The following is a 13,732-nucleotide window of genomic DNA, read 5'->3' as shown; positions in this document are numbered from 1 at the left end:
ACAAAGCTTTAAACACAAACAAATAGTTATTTTTGGTGCTCTTTTCCTATGACAAAAATTAAACTTGAAAGGTAAAAATAAACATAAACATGTTCTAAAACATTTTCAGATTAAAGGTTAGAAAAAAGAAAGAACAAAGGCTCAAGCTCATTTCCAACTCACATAATTGCTGACACAAAGCTGCAGTCCAGCCAGATGAACAGCACTTTGTGAGGTACAGGAATAATTTGTAGTTTTTTTAAGTAACCAGAGTAGCAAGCAGCATATATATATGGAATAAAGTGGAATAAAGCCTTGTCTCTGTTTCAGTTTTTCTAGGAAATATGATAATATTTAAGTTTAACTAATATCTGTTTGTATCTTAATGGATCACAAGAGAGCAGTTAACTTCTGATGTCTTATTTAGGAAGAATTTATATGTGAGTGAACTGTGGTGTCAGAGATGATTGTGTCTTTTGCCTTGGTGAATAATTTTTCAAACCACCAAGGCTGTGGATGTACACTTACTCTGCAAGCTGTTTTTTATCAGTGGTTTCACATTACTGCTCCCCATCAAAACAGTTTATGTGAGTGTTCTCAGCCCTCTCCAAGCAATATGAGCTCATATACTTAAGCAATTTAGTAGATGATTTGTGCCAACGGGGTTGACTGTTGCTTAGAGACCCTCAGGTTCTGAAAGGTTGTAATGTGAAATGAATGACCCAGATTAATGTTTACTTTTGCCCTTGCCTGCATTTGGGTCAACTTAGTTCTGTTACTGAATGTGGTGATCTGTGGGTCTGCTAACTCAGAGGAGTGTCAGGTTGTGGGCACACAGTTTGTGGTGGTTGGGAGTGGAGCTGTGGCTGAGCCTCATCCCCAGTGGCTACAGCTGGGCAGGACAGGGAACAGCATTGAAGGCACTGAGCCATGGAGTGCCAGGTGTGCTGACCAGTCACCAAAGGGAACAGAGGGCACACAGGTGCAGTGCATGAACGTGAGGGGTGTGAAAGGCTGGGCTAAAGAGCAAGAAGGGAGGATGCTTGCAGCCCTCTGAAGTGACATGGCGTTACTCTGTATGGGTTGAAGCCTTCTGAAACTGTGTGATAACACTCTGTGTATTGTGGCTGTCTCAATGTGACATGTGCTACAACATCAGCTATGCTGTTTTATTTCCATCTGTCAAATCAGAAAATAGTGGAGAATTCTGCTCCAGAGGTGCTTGGGGCGAGGCTGGGATTTCCAGTCAGGGAGGAAGCTTGGGAAAAGCGTGTCTGTTTTAGCAGGAGGCCAGACCTTCTTCCACTTAGGATGAAGCGTCTCAATGTCCTCTTAAACGGAAGTGTTAATCAAAATATAGCAGACTAATTGTTTATGTGAGTGGATGAGATTATCCCAGACAATGTGGTGCTGTTTGACTTGGAGAAGGAACTGTGTAACTGTATGCAAAGCTGCAGCACTCTGATAGACGATTGGCTTTTTGATTAGGTCATAAAATCTGGGGAGGTGATAAAAATGGAGCTGATTTTTGGGTGGGGTGCTCTGCTATCTTTTCAGATCAGCTTATAGCTGTGGAGTGTTATTTACTATGCACAAGTGAATGGGGACTAGTAGCTGAGGCAGTGGGCAGGTTTTTAATCTTAATGTGCCAGGCAGCAGGTTAAGCTCTTGTGATAATGTGTCCGAGAGCTTTGTGGAGTGATAAGGAAAAGTTTGGAATACTTTTACTGTGCTAAATATTATTGCACCGTGTTAGATTAGAACTCTTTAAATGAGGGTTGTTTGTACCAATTAGTTTAACTTGAAAGTAGATGTGAGCTTTGGTGTGCTTGTTTTTGTGTCCAGGTTCCCTTTGCAGGGAGAGTGTGCAGTAGTGGTTGCTCCTACAAAGTCTCTATGGGAACAGGGGTGTAATGAAAATAAACCTCAGGATCTCAGGCTTGCCTGTAATTGCATTTATGACCTTGCACTGACACAAGGAGATGGAATACATAAAACACCCTGAAAAGCACAATGCCTTCTTCCTGAGAAGAGCTGCTGAAATGTATCCCATTTACTCTGCTCTGGCCAGAGAGAGCTGACATCTCTTAAAAGGGAATCAGGTGGCTTTCAATAGCATTTGTGCATGGTCCCCACCATCCTGGTTGAGAGCTGGTCATGCAGGAGTAAGGAATAGTGGCTACTTAGTCCATCACCCATCACATTCTTGCTCCAGTTCCTTGTGGGAGCTGCATGGTTCTCTTCAAGCCGGGTAATTTATTTTCTCCTGTCATCCCTCATACTGTTTCTGTCCCCCTCACTCTGGCCTTGGAGCCCTGTGCCATCTCATTGCCAGCCTTTCCCACACCCCCTGTTGCTCGAGGGCACCAAGAACTCCTTGAAGGACAAGCTAAAGCCCCGCATGCTCAGCCAGGGCTCTGCTGTGTGTGCAGAGCAGCTGATCCCAAGGCTGTCCCTCTGCCATGCCTCCTGCCCAGCCCTCCAAGCAGTTGCTTGCCCAGTGCTCTGACAGGTCCTGCTGGTGAGTGGAGAAGGGGAAATGTTATTTTTTCCCATGTATACAATGAAAGGAAGCGCTGTAATAAATGGAGTGAGGTAAAAAGGCTTTCCCGGCACATTACCTTCTAACACTTCTTCATCCTGTTTCTCTGCTCCAGGTCCTACTACTGTGGGCAGCAGGACTGAATTCCTCACAGCTGGCTCCTGCCTGCCCCCAGGGCCTGGCTTCCTCAGGCAGGGAAAGCCCTGCTTTGTCCTGTCAAGGGGATGAAGGATGTCTCTCCCTTGGAGATGGGCAGAGGAGGGTCTCTTGCACTGGAGCTGGTGTAGGGAAGTGCTATTTCATTGCTAATATAGCAAAAGGAATAACAAAGTCTCCAGAAATTATGTAAAAGACAAGAGAGGTGGGTGGGAGGGTGGAGAGAGGAAACACTTGGAGATGTCTGCAGTGCTTCCTGTTTGCTTCTGAAAATTATGAGTCAGATCCCCCAGAAACAAAAGAGAGGGGTTTGAAAAATGGTGAGATTTAAAAAAAAAGTAATCATGCGTGCATCTGTTCTCTTGGTCTTCTGGTTTTTGAGCTTTCAGAGCTGGAGACCATTTTTCACATTTTTCAGGGCAGTGGTGACAGCAAGGAACACACATTCTTTTCCAGTGAAAGTAGATGGATTTTAATATCTCTCAATGCAGCATCAGGAAGGAGACCAATAGAAAAGACACCAAAGATTGCATGGTCTGGAATAAAATTTGTGATAGCGTCACAGTTCTTCTAGAGTTGATTGCTTTGGCTTGGAGAGGTGTAACCCTGGTTTGGCTTTGGCTTGGTTAGATGTAACCCTGGATCTGGTTTGCCTTTGCTTTCTGAGGTGTATATACTTTGGCACAGAAGGGAGAAGGTGCATTGTGTGTGCCCAGATTGTGTTTGATACTGATCCAGAGGGAAGAACCATGCTCCTTTTTCCCAGGTCAAACACAGTCTGCATCCTTAAAAGCCATGGATTCTGTGGGATTTGTAGCATGAGTGCTGATAAGTGTATGTGTGTACAGCAGGATTGCACTTAAAAAGGAAAAATAAAGTGGATATCATTGTTCCACTTATCGTATCACCAAGTGCAGGCTTTTCTAGAAAACCTGATTTCTTTGTTTCGCTGCCAGTTAATTCCCAGTAAATATATGTAAGTGATAAAAGACTCCAGTTTTCCCAGTAGAAAGTGATTATTTGCAGGTGCTTTTCCTCCATTAAGGTGTCAGGATAAGCTGTGTGAGGAGACCTGGAAGCATTTCCTTCAGCTGAAAAGAATGCTGCTGAACTGGAGGGCCTGAAGGTAGAAGGCCAAATTAATTTCTTTGTAACAGAGCTTGTTAAGACACACCTTAGAAGGTGATCTGACTGACAGGTGACAGCACAGCCAGAGTCAGAGCTCCTTGGTGCTCAGCAGAGTCATTACTGAGAGCTCAGGTGGACCCCAAAAAATTTGTATTAATAAATAAACACCTGCTCTTGTGTGCTCTGGGTGCTGAATGCAATAGCCTGTACTGCTGTAAGTGTTTTCTGGAGTGATTGTTGCCATTATGCTGTCCCCAAACCCTGTGCAGGGATGGGCCTGGAGGGGTCCTGGAAGTGCTCAGCCACCCTGGTTAGAATGCTGAGCTCTGCTGAGCAGATGTGGGGCTGTCTGTGCCTCAGAGCTGGGAGAGTCCTTGGGCATGTGAGATGGGCTGTTGTGAGATGGTGGGAGATGCCAGCCTGCCTCGTGGTTGGTTTGAGAAAGGTCTGAAACAGTTTTGAGATGTGAACCTGCTTCTGATGTCATTTTCCTGCTTTAAAATGATGGCCATGAAAAGTTCCCACAAGTAGAACAGGCTCACACCTGTCCCCTTGCACAGAGGTGACCGTTTGGCCACCCTGCTTGTGGCTGCTGTTTCGTGACTCTCCTACTTCCCAGCTCCTTCCACTGTGGCCAGAGCATTCCCCAGCATTTCCTCTCCGGGGTTCTGCTCTGAGCTCTATGCGGGACTCGCTCAAGCGAGTGTGTACAGGTCGGGGGTAGGTGTGGCAAAGGGCTCCCAGAGCAGCTCCCAGCAACTGGGAAAGCAGCTCTGAGACAATCTGGAACAGCTCCCAAAATGATCTCTCCCCGTAGGAAACTGGCTCTTCTCAGTTTTAAAACAAGTAAATAAAGTCACTGTGATTTCTCACGGTTTTCTTTTTTTTTTGTTTTCGGCAATTTTTTTTAACTTGCTGCTGAAGAAAGAGAAGAGCAAAGAAAATGCAAAAATACCTGGGCAAGCTGCAAAAATTTGTAAACATTTATTGTTGCAAAGTGAAAATAAAAATCATACAATCCTTTGTTGAGAGAGTTGGAGCACGTGTTGATGTGGAGGAGTTTCCTGTGCACAGTTCTCATTGCCACCGGTGAGAGCTGGACACATCAAAGGGCGAGCAGACCTTGTTCAGGGAATTCCTGCCAGCCAAAGTCATTGTCCCCAGGGGCAGAAGGAAAGGCTGAAACCAGCAGCAGGATTTTGGGAGCTGGATTGCGTGCTGGCTACAAGCTTGTTGGTGGTTATGCTGTTCAACCTGAGAGCTGTCTCCTTTTATCTGAGGGCAAAACAGGCAGCACTGTAATTCCAGAGCAAGGGGGTGGTCAGAAAAGGTTCATGTTCCCAGTGTAAAGCCCAGGTTTGCACCCAGTGCCAGGATATGGCACATCTCATGGAAAGGGGCTGTGGCTGGGGGAGCTCAGGATGTGTTGTATGAGTGTGCTTGGACAGTTTCTGTGGCTGCTGAAGAAAGGTGCACTAAAGGAGGGGTATAAAAAGCACTGGGTCACGTACTGAGTTGCTGCAGAAAAGGGCTGTCTGACTAGTTTCAGTGGAATTGTATGTGTTCACACTAGCCTGGGACTTGTCCCCATTGTTCACCTCTGAAATGAGGTGAGCCCTTTCTTTGTTTGGTACCCTGACATGTAACAGTGTTTGTAACAGGGAGGGTTTTGTTATATGTATTGTCTGAAAATTGGGGTTTTAATTAATCAAAAAATAAGGCATGTAAAATTTGCCTCTCCTGTGTAAAATAAGCACCTCAGAATGTGTAAAATGTCAGCACTTTGGTTGAGCAATGTTTTCCACTCACATTTTTACATAGTGTGACATGGGTTGGTCTGCTGGATTATTGTTGTTTGTGTTACAAAAGGGAGAAAGAACTTGGATAGTTTTCCAGGATTTACATTCCAACCTGTGTTTGCTGGATTGATAGTTTTTTCATGTATATATTTTTGTATGCATTTGTTTGCCTGCATATATGTTGTCATTCTGGATGCTGAGGTTCATTATTGGCCCTACAGTAGCGTCTGGGGCTGGTTTGTTTGCTTAAACAACAATATTTTTACATTGTGCTATTTCAGCAAAGTTTCCTAATTTTCTTCCTTTTCTTATGCTTCCTTTCTATAGCAAGTGTTGCCATTTTGATGAGTAGGTGTGACTGCCTTCATTACAGGGATGAAGTCACTTTTTGATCACTGGACAGATATTGGCATTTCTCAACAGTGTTTTTCTGGGTAAATCTCTCCATTTCCATTTAGTGCTGTTAGCAGTGAACAATCCAGCCTTTCTGACTCCTTTTATTAGCACATAGTTCTTCAAAGCAGTCCTTTCAAGTGTCCATTCACAAATACGGGCAAAGGTGAGAAAAAAAAGGTGAGAAAAAACCCTCAAATTCTTCTGTTGTAAACTAGATGTAGAATTTCTTTTGATTTGGATTATTTTCCCTATGCTGCTGGCTTATCTTTGTTGTCTGTGGCTGAATAGGTAACTCTGCAATGAGTTCTGCTTGGTTTTGGGAGCAGTGATGGATCTCTTTTTGAAGTCACTGTGTACCATGGAAAATTAAACTGCTCAGTCTGATAGGGACCAGTTAGTGAGCTGCATGCCTAAAAATTCACATAAAGATGCAAGGTTGCTTCTGACACCCTCATTTTTAGTTTACAGTGGTCCCAGTGTCAGTGTTTCTAATGTCTGTTAGGTTGATATACCTAATAATTCTACTTTATCTGTGCTTTCTTACATTGAGACAGCTGAGTTGCAGACCTGTTATGGGTGGTTGTAAAGTGTGAGCAAGCAGACTTAAAGTCATGTGTGTAATCTTGATTTACATCTAAGTTTGGGCCAAATCCTGGGCTTGTTACAGTGCTTGCATTCCATATGTAGTTAGGTGGATTAAGTGGAAATGCTGCAGAGATTAGATTGCAATTAAATCTTTGATGAATGACCATCAGTGTGAGGTGCTGACACTGCTGCTTCTTTAAACTTCATCCTTCAGTGCAGTTCTGGGAAGCTGGGATGATGTGGGTGAAGTCCTGGCCTCAGAGACATCAGTGGAAATCTTGTCCATTTGAAGACAGCCAAGATTTCACCTAAAATGAAAATGTTAGTTGTGAAAATATTGTTCAGTCCTCCAGGTGATGTGCATTATTGTTGGGTATGTGTTCTGCAAGCCACTAAAGAAAGACTTCAGAAAGCTTTCCTAATACTTATTTTATAATTTCAGTTTTGTTAGCTTTAATACAAATATCACCCAAAAGGGGGTTTGCCTGTGGAAGGGTTTTCCAGTTAAATGCCTTTGGGCTGTCGTAACATCCTTGTATGATGGACTCTTACTTTTCATATAAAAAAAAAAATTCAAAAAGAAACAAAGGAAGAAATCAACCATTTCCTTGGGTTTATGGGAATGTAATTTGTTTATCAAAGGCACTGAGGAAGATTGAAGCCAAAACCTGCCTGGGAGCAGAGTGCCACTGTTGTAGAGAAGTACAGCAGGACTGGGTGTGCCTGGGGAGGGAGCTGGGTGGGATAGGCTGGCACACCTCCTCCCATGGCCAGTTCCCCATGGAATCACAGAATATCCTGAGCTGGAAGGACCCACAAGGATCATTGAGTCCAACTCCTGGCCTTGCACAGCCTCAAGAATCACACCCTGTGCCTTAGAGCATTGTCCAAACACTTTTTGAGCTCTCTCAGCCTTCTGACTGTGACCAATTCCCAGTCCCTTTTTGACAGCAGAATATAAGTGTGCTTGGCACCACTGAGACTTACTTGATTTATGTTGTATTGATGTGAGGATCTTGAAACTCTGTGCAAATGCTCATTTGCTTGGCAAAAATCAGTATGTCCAAGTGTACGTCTGTACCATTTTCTTGGTGCATTAATGGCTTACCTATTACACAGGCCAAGAAAATTGCAAAACTGAGACTAAAATCTAAGGACCATGCTTTCTCCCTTCCTCTGCAACCTCCAAATAACATTTTATTCCTTTATTTATAACTTATTTTAGCTCTGTTCTTATAATTTAATGCAAATTGCACGATGTTTTAAATGTAAATATAGCTATAAAAAGGGATAAACAAGTTCTACCGAACAGAAGCTTTTGCAATCTAAAAGCATGATTGGATATAACACAATACAATAAAATAACAAAATGACATTTGGGATTTATAGCTGGATTACTTAATTGAGCAGAAAAACTTCTGCTTTTACCCCCTCCCTCTTGACATGCAAGCCTGCAGGTACAGTTACAAGAATATATGAATGCACTATCAGATAAGGGAAAAAACTTTAGGGCTAATTATTTATGCAGTTATTAGTGCAAACATGGAGCTGCCTGCTTGTTTGGTGGTGTTTTTGTTTTCCACTGTGGTGTTTTTGTTTCCCACTATGTGCTTGGAATTGTGCTCTCTGCCCTTGTGTCTCCACACCGTTTGCTAATACAAAGTGACCCCACAAGCATTTTTGGGATGGTGGGAATGGCTGAATGTTCCTGCTCTGTGTAGCTCAGATAATCCACACCTTGGTTTCATGCTGAAGGTTGTTAATGGTGAAATTTGTGTGCTGTTTTAGGCACCTTCAGGAGTTTGGAATGTTTTAGATGCATAGAATTTTGCTTTCCCAGTGTAATGGTATTAATCAAACATCTCCTTTCAACCTGTTTTATGCTTTGTGTTTGTGGCAATTAAAATTTGTTCAGGAAGGAAAGTATAAAGTTCCTAAGGTTTGAGGCAGGCAGGAGCCAGACTTTCTTGTGTCTGTGCTGCTGTACCTGACTGGTATGAAGTGAAGTTCTTAAAATATTGTGTTCTGCTGTCCTTCCATTTGTTGGAAAAGCTTTTTAGCATGGAATCTTCCTAAGTTGTACAGAGGTTTAATAGCCCTTCTTTAAGTGCAAGGAAGAGCCTTTTTATTTTCTGAGCTGGGATTTATGTAGGGGACCCTAAAAAATTTGAAAATATGATGGTGAAAAATTTGGTGTTGGAAAGAAACAGGAAAAAGGACACATTTCATACAGGGTAGCTAAACATAGAGTTGTAAATAATTTGAAGCAGGACTGGTAGTCAGAAAGGAGTATGAACTCACATTTTGGGAAGGGTGAGGTAGGATGACTGTAAATTTTTGGCAGGAGACCACTTGAAGCACACAAGAAGTGGGCTGACCTAGATGCCTGATAAGAGGCTCAATGAAATGAAAAGTGGGTGGACTTGGAGAAGAACTGGGTGGATCTGATTGTTTTGGCACTTCGGTATTTGATGTTTGATTTCCAGGGCAGCAAAATTTTAATCACCTATTGTTCATTATTGGTTGGTTTCTTGGTGGTATGACTCTCATCTCCCTTCCCGAGTGGGTGCTGGGATGTGTGGAGCTCAGGAGAGGCTTTGTGCTGCAGTTTGGGAGGAAAGAAGTGTCCTTCTTGGCAGGTGCTCTGGAGGAACAATTCTGTGGAGGAGGTTGTGTGAAGGGAAATCTGAGGAGCAAAGTGAGGGAGGCTTTGTGGGCCGCTCCTTTGTTCGCGAGGGGATGTTGAGGTTATGTGGTTTTGGGATGGAACCTCAGCACTCTTTGTGAACAAATATGGTGCTGGGCTCCACTGGCAGTTAAAATGTCCAGCTTCTCTTGCTGATGCCTGTTACCAACTTTGCCCCTCTTCCTGCTGCTGCCCAGGCCTTGTGCTGCTCAAAAAGGCAGTGAAATTGTAATACCATTAAGAGAATAAAAGCTGAGCAATTTGAGTGTCTTGCATTGAAGACATTGCCTCTAAATTAGGTTTTTCAGCTTTTTGAGGAGTAAAACACTCCATAGATGTTTAAATAGTACCAAATGTATAATAGACATCAGCAGCTGGGTCTTGTATTTTTAAACAAGTTATGCACATGTGCACTTCCACCTATGGGAGAATCTGTGCTCATGTGTTTATTCAGGTATTGTTGTACTTAATAATATTGGCTATGATTACTGGGTGGAAATCTCTGTTGGTAGGAGGAGACAAAATACATTTCAGGATGGTATTTTTGAAACTGAAGGTATAAAGCTAAGAAATAATATGTGGCTGCTTTCTTTGACAATCTAAAAAGCATCTTATGTTATGAAAGAGACCTAAAATTAATGAAACCCACCATAATTCCTTTCCCACTGTTTTCTTACATTGGTGTTTGTTCTTTGAGAATTCAACTGTATCTCAGTAATAAATCTAAAATAACTCATCACTGGGAACAGTCCTTCTAGGATTACAGCTGTACAACTATTCCTTGACTCTTGCACTACATCTTCAAGTTCCTAGAAACCTTTTGTGTATTTACCTTTAGCCTGTGTTAGGTAATCAGGGGAGCTTGCAGGACACAGAGACTTACGGAGCATATATGATTCCCATCTATGAACTCAGGCACCATTAGACATTTCTGCCAACATACTTTGCTTATCAGTTACACTTCTGTTGCTCAGTCCTGCTCCTCCTCTGTGTTCTTCCTCCCATTTCAGCAGGGAAGAGGCAGCTTCAACTCCACCAGATGATGGGAGGAGAGGAAGAGAGGTGCAGAACTCTACAGGGTCATGCTCTGATGTCTTGACACCAAGCAGAGCTTTCTTCCTGTGCAGTGACCAAGCCCTGAACAGATTGGCCAGAGAGGGTGTGGAGTGTCCTCACTGGAGATCTTCCAGAGCTGCCTGGGCACAATCCTGTGCTCTGGAGTGGCCTTGCTGGAGCAGGGAGGTGGGACCAGCTGCCCCACTGTGGCTCCTTCCACCCTGACCCATCCTGGGTGATTTTGTGATGATAGCAGAGAGTTTAAACTGCCTTTACTTCCCCCCTGCCTCTGTGGAGAGGCACACCTTATCTGCTAGGCATTGCTTCAGGTAGCTCCAATTCTTGTTTAATGAGCCTTTGTACACTGTAGCTGTGTACACTTCTGTACATGTGAGGCCTTAATGGCTTAAACACCTGCTGGTCTGTGAGGTTGGCTGCCTGTGGCACAATGATGAGGAACTGCCCTTGCTTGCCGTGCAGTGAGTGGAAAAACTTCCACTGACTTCAGTGGGAGAATGCCTGGGCATCTGTGACAAGCAATCCCATGAGCATTGTTGCTTTCAGCCCCTAATTCTGCAATTACTGAATACAAAGGGCCATGCGTAAAGTCCAGGGCTGTAATTTCTGTTTTGGCTTTCCTGATGATTTATCTTAGGCACTGCCAAGGAACTGTAAAGCTTAATTACAGCAGTTACTTGGAGGGATTGTGCAAGCCCCAGGTATTTATTGTGTTCAGGGGAGAACTGGCTCAGCTAGAGATCATTTCATACATGTGCAGGGATCTCCTTTGTCATTTATGTACTGCCAACGTATGGAAAGCTGAAATACAGTTGTGTTGTATGTGTCAGGTGCTGAATGACAGCAGAGAGCACAAAGCAGTATTGTCTGTAGTCCAGCTGAGGAATTAAACCCCTTGAAGTTTGTTAAAGCTTCTCTGATAGTACCATGGTTAAGTGGCTTGAATATTTGCACCATAATTTAGATCAGTGTTTACATAGCTTGCACATTTTATGGTATAATACAATAAATACAATACAATAAATTCTGCCTTTATCTGAAAAGCTTGGTCTGGTGCACTTTGGCCTCCTATTTAAACCTACTAGCAACTGATCTTAAAACCTGCTGTGGTGTGGTCTGGCAGTCACTGCAGGTGCCCAGGACCTTTTGCAGCCAAGCCTGTTGTTTGGTTTCACTCATCTCAAATGGATTTGTTAGCAGGTAACAAAGGTTTTGAGTTGCTGCTTGTTTAAGGCAGCCACCTCGCAGGTGTCAGTAACAAACCAGCAGCTGCTTTTGGCTCGCTATAAAAGTGGGATTTGAATATTTTAAATTGTGTGTCAGAGGAAGTGGTCTGTGTTTGAAGAGCCTCTTGTGTTCCCCTCCACAGGGCGGGCTGAAGTCTTGCATCATGTGGAATGTGCAGCTCAGCTCTCCCTGTGGTACCGTAACAAGCACCTCCAGAGTAAACAAGGAGCTGTTCGCCTCCCTGAAGGTCATGAAGCTGGAATACAGGATGAATGGCATCATGGGCAAATGCTGGGGATTAAATTGTTCATTTAGTAACTGCTAAATAAACAAAGCAATACTTTCCTCAGGTTTTTGTCCTGTGTTCTAAGAAACAAAGATGTGAGAAGCTGGGGTGCTGAGCAAGGGCTTAGGAGGTGATGTTCCTGCTCTGTCATGCCACTGCTGTGGCACATGTCAATCAACCTTTCTGTGCTCTGATTTTGTGTCCATAGGATGGGAGCAGCACCAGCTCCTTTTTCCTTTGTCTTCTCTGATCTCTTTGGTTCCTGAATGCTGCCAAACTCATTTATGGTCCTTATCTTTGTGCCTTTAGAGAATGGTGAGCAGCAAGTGATTGCTATTAATTGTTGGATGTCTGTTCTCTGCAAGGCCAGTGTGTTTGAGCACTGCAGCTGGCTGGCTCAGAGAGTCTGCAGGATGTCATTTGTTCTGCTCAGCACCAACTCCTTGTTTTCTATCTGGCTTTTGCTACAGTAACATGCCATGGTGAAAGTTTTACATTTCACCCACAGTTGTTGTCATGAGGGTGTACAAGTTGTCACCAGGGAACACAGGAGATACCTTGTGAGTTATGGTTGACTTTTCAATATGCCTCCATCCTGACAATGCTTAAGGTCAAATCTTATGGGTTCCTCCTTAAAAACCTTCCAGGGATTTTGTTGAGAGTGAGTGTTGGCATGAAAACCCTTTGGCAAAGCTCCTGTTTAAGGTAATCCTTTCCAGTCAGCTCTCAGTGACTCCAGGTTTTAGGTGCTGTTTACAGGAAGATTTGGCCTATTAGAACATGGGCAGAATGCAGGATGCCTGCAAGACTCTTCCTGAGTCCTGCTTTCCAAACCTCACTCTGTTCTTGTTAAGCCTGGCCTAACCTAGACTGTGAAGAACACAACTCCCTGAGGCTCCCTGCTCGCTCCTGAAGCTGTTTCTTCAATTCCCCTTCCTCACTGAGACCAAGTTTGCATCCAAGTCTATAATGAGATTGGAACTGCTGACTTCCAAATTCTTTGTCATTTTTGCCCCTGGGAGCTGCAGCTACAGTGGAGACTTTGTCATCTTGCTAGAGGTAGAAAACTTGTGGGTGTGCTGGGGTATTGGCCTTGCTGTGCTTGTGGCTGGAGGCAAAGCTTTCCCCAGCTTGAGTCAAAGCTGAATGCATCTATTGTGAAACTTGGCTGAAGCCAATTTGTGCTTTTTATTTCAATTTCCAACAAAAATGCTGCTAAGAATGTTGCTGTGAAGTGGCAGGGCAGTAGTGTGTCCTTAAACATGATTTTCCTGAATAATTGTTTGAAATGGGCAAATTATTTATAGGATGCTTCCTGAAAGGAAGCTGAATTTATGTCTAGGAAGTTCTGAGATAAGTTTAACAATTCATATTTTAAATTTTATTGTTTATTTAACTTCTAAAATATTACAAGAAATATATTAGATTTGTCAACTAGATTTTCTGCTGTGGACTAAAGAAATGCTTATTCATTTTAGCACAGGAAAATGTGGTCTTGGGAGTTTTGATCAGAGCTGAACCTTAATTCCACATGCCTCCTCAGAGGAAAAAAATGGGAAATGGTGAAGAAGAAAATCTGACAGCTGCAGAGAAAAAAAACTGTTTCTGATTGAGGGTTAATGGCTCAGATGAAGGAAAACACAAATTTTACATGGAACATCAAAGTATTTGGTTTGACAAAAGGGATTTAAATGAAGTGGGATCTGAAACACAGACCATAATTTAGTGCTGTAGAAGAAATCTCTTTCTGGAAGAAAAATGTAGACTTTCTTGGTTATGCTTAGTAACTGAATAACAGAGTTTCTAAGGTATTTTTTGTATTACACTGGAGAAATGTGGAAGCTTTTGGCTCGGTGGTGTGGCAGGCGTGTCTG

General features: G+C 43.1%; 1 protein-coding gene across 1 annotated transcript in view; it reads left to right on the top strand.

Annotated features, from left to right (window-relative positions):
- Positions 1–13,732, top strand: part of ITPR2 (inositol 1,4,5-trisphosphate receptor type 2) — a 241,951-nt gene that overhangs the window by 15,065 nt on the left and 213,154 nt on the right. The window lies entirely within an intron of this gene.

This window comes from Melospiza georgiana, chromosome 4, assembly GCF_028018845.1.
Source record: "Melospiza georgiana isolate bMelGeo1 chromosome 4, bMelGeo1.pri, whole genome shotgun sequence".
In the NCBI taxonomy this organism is placed as follows: Eukaryota; Metazoa; Chordata; class Aves; order Passeriformes; family Passerellidae; genus Melospiza; species Melospiza georgiana.
The sequence above is the reverse complement of the archived record's forward strand: the minus strand, read 5'-3'. Positions and strand labels throughout refer to the sequence as shown.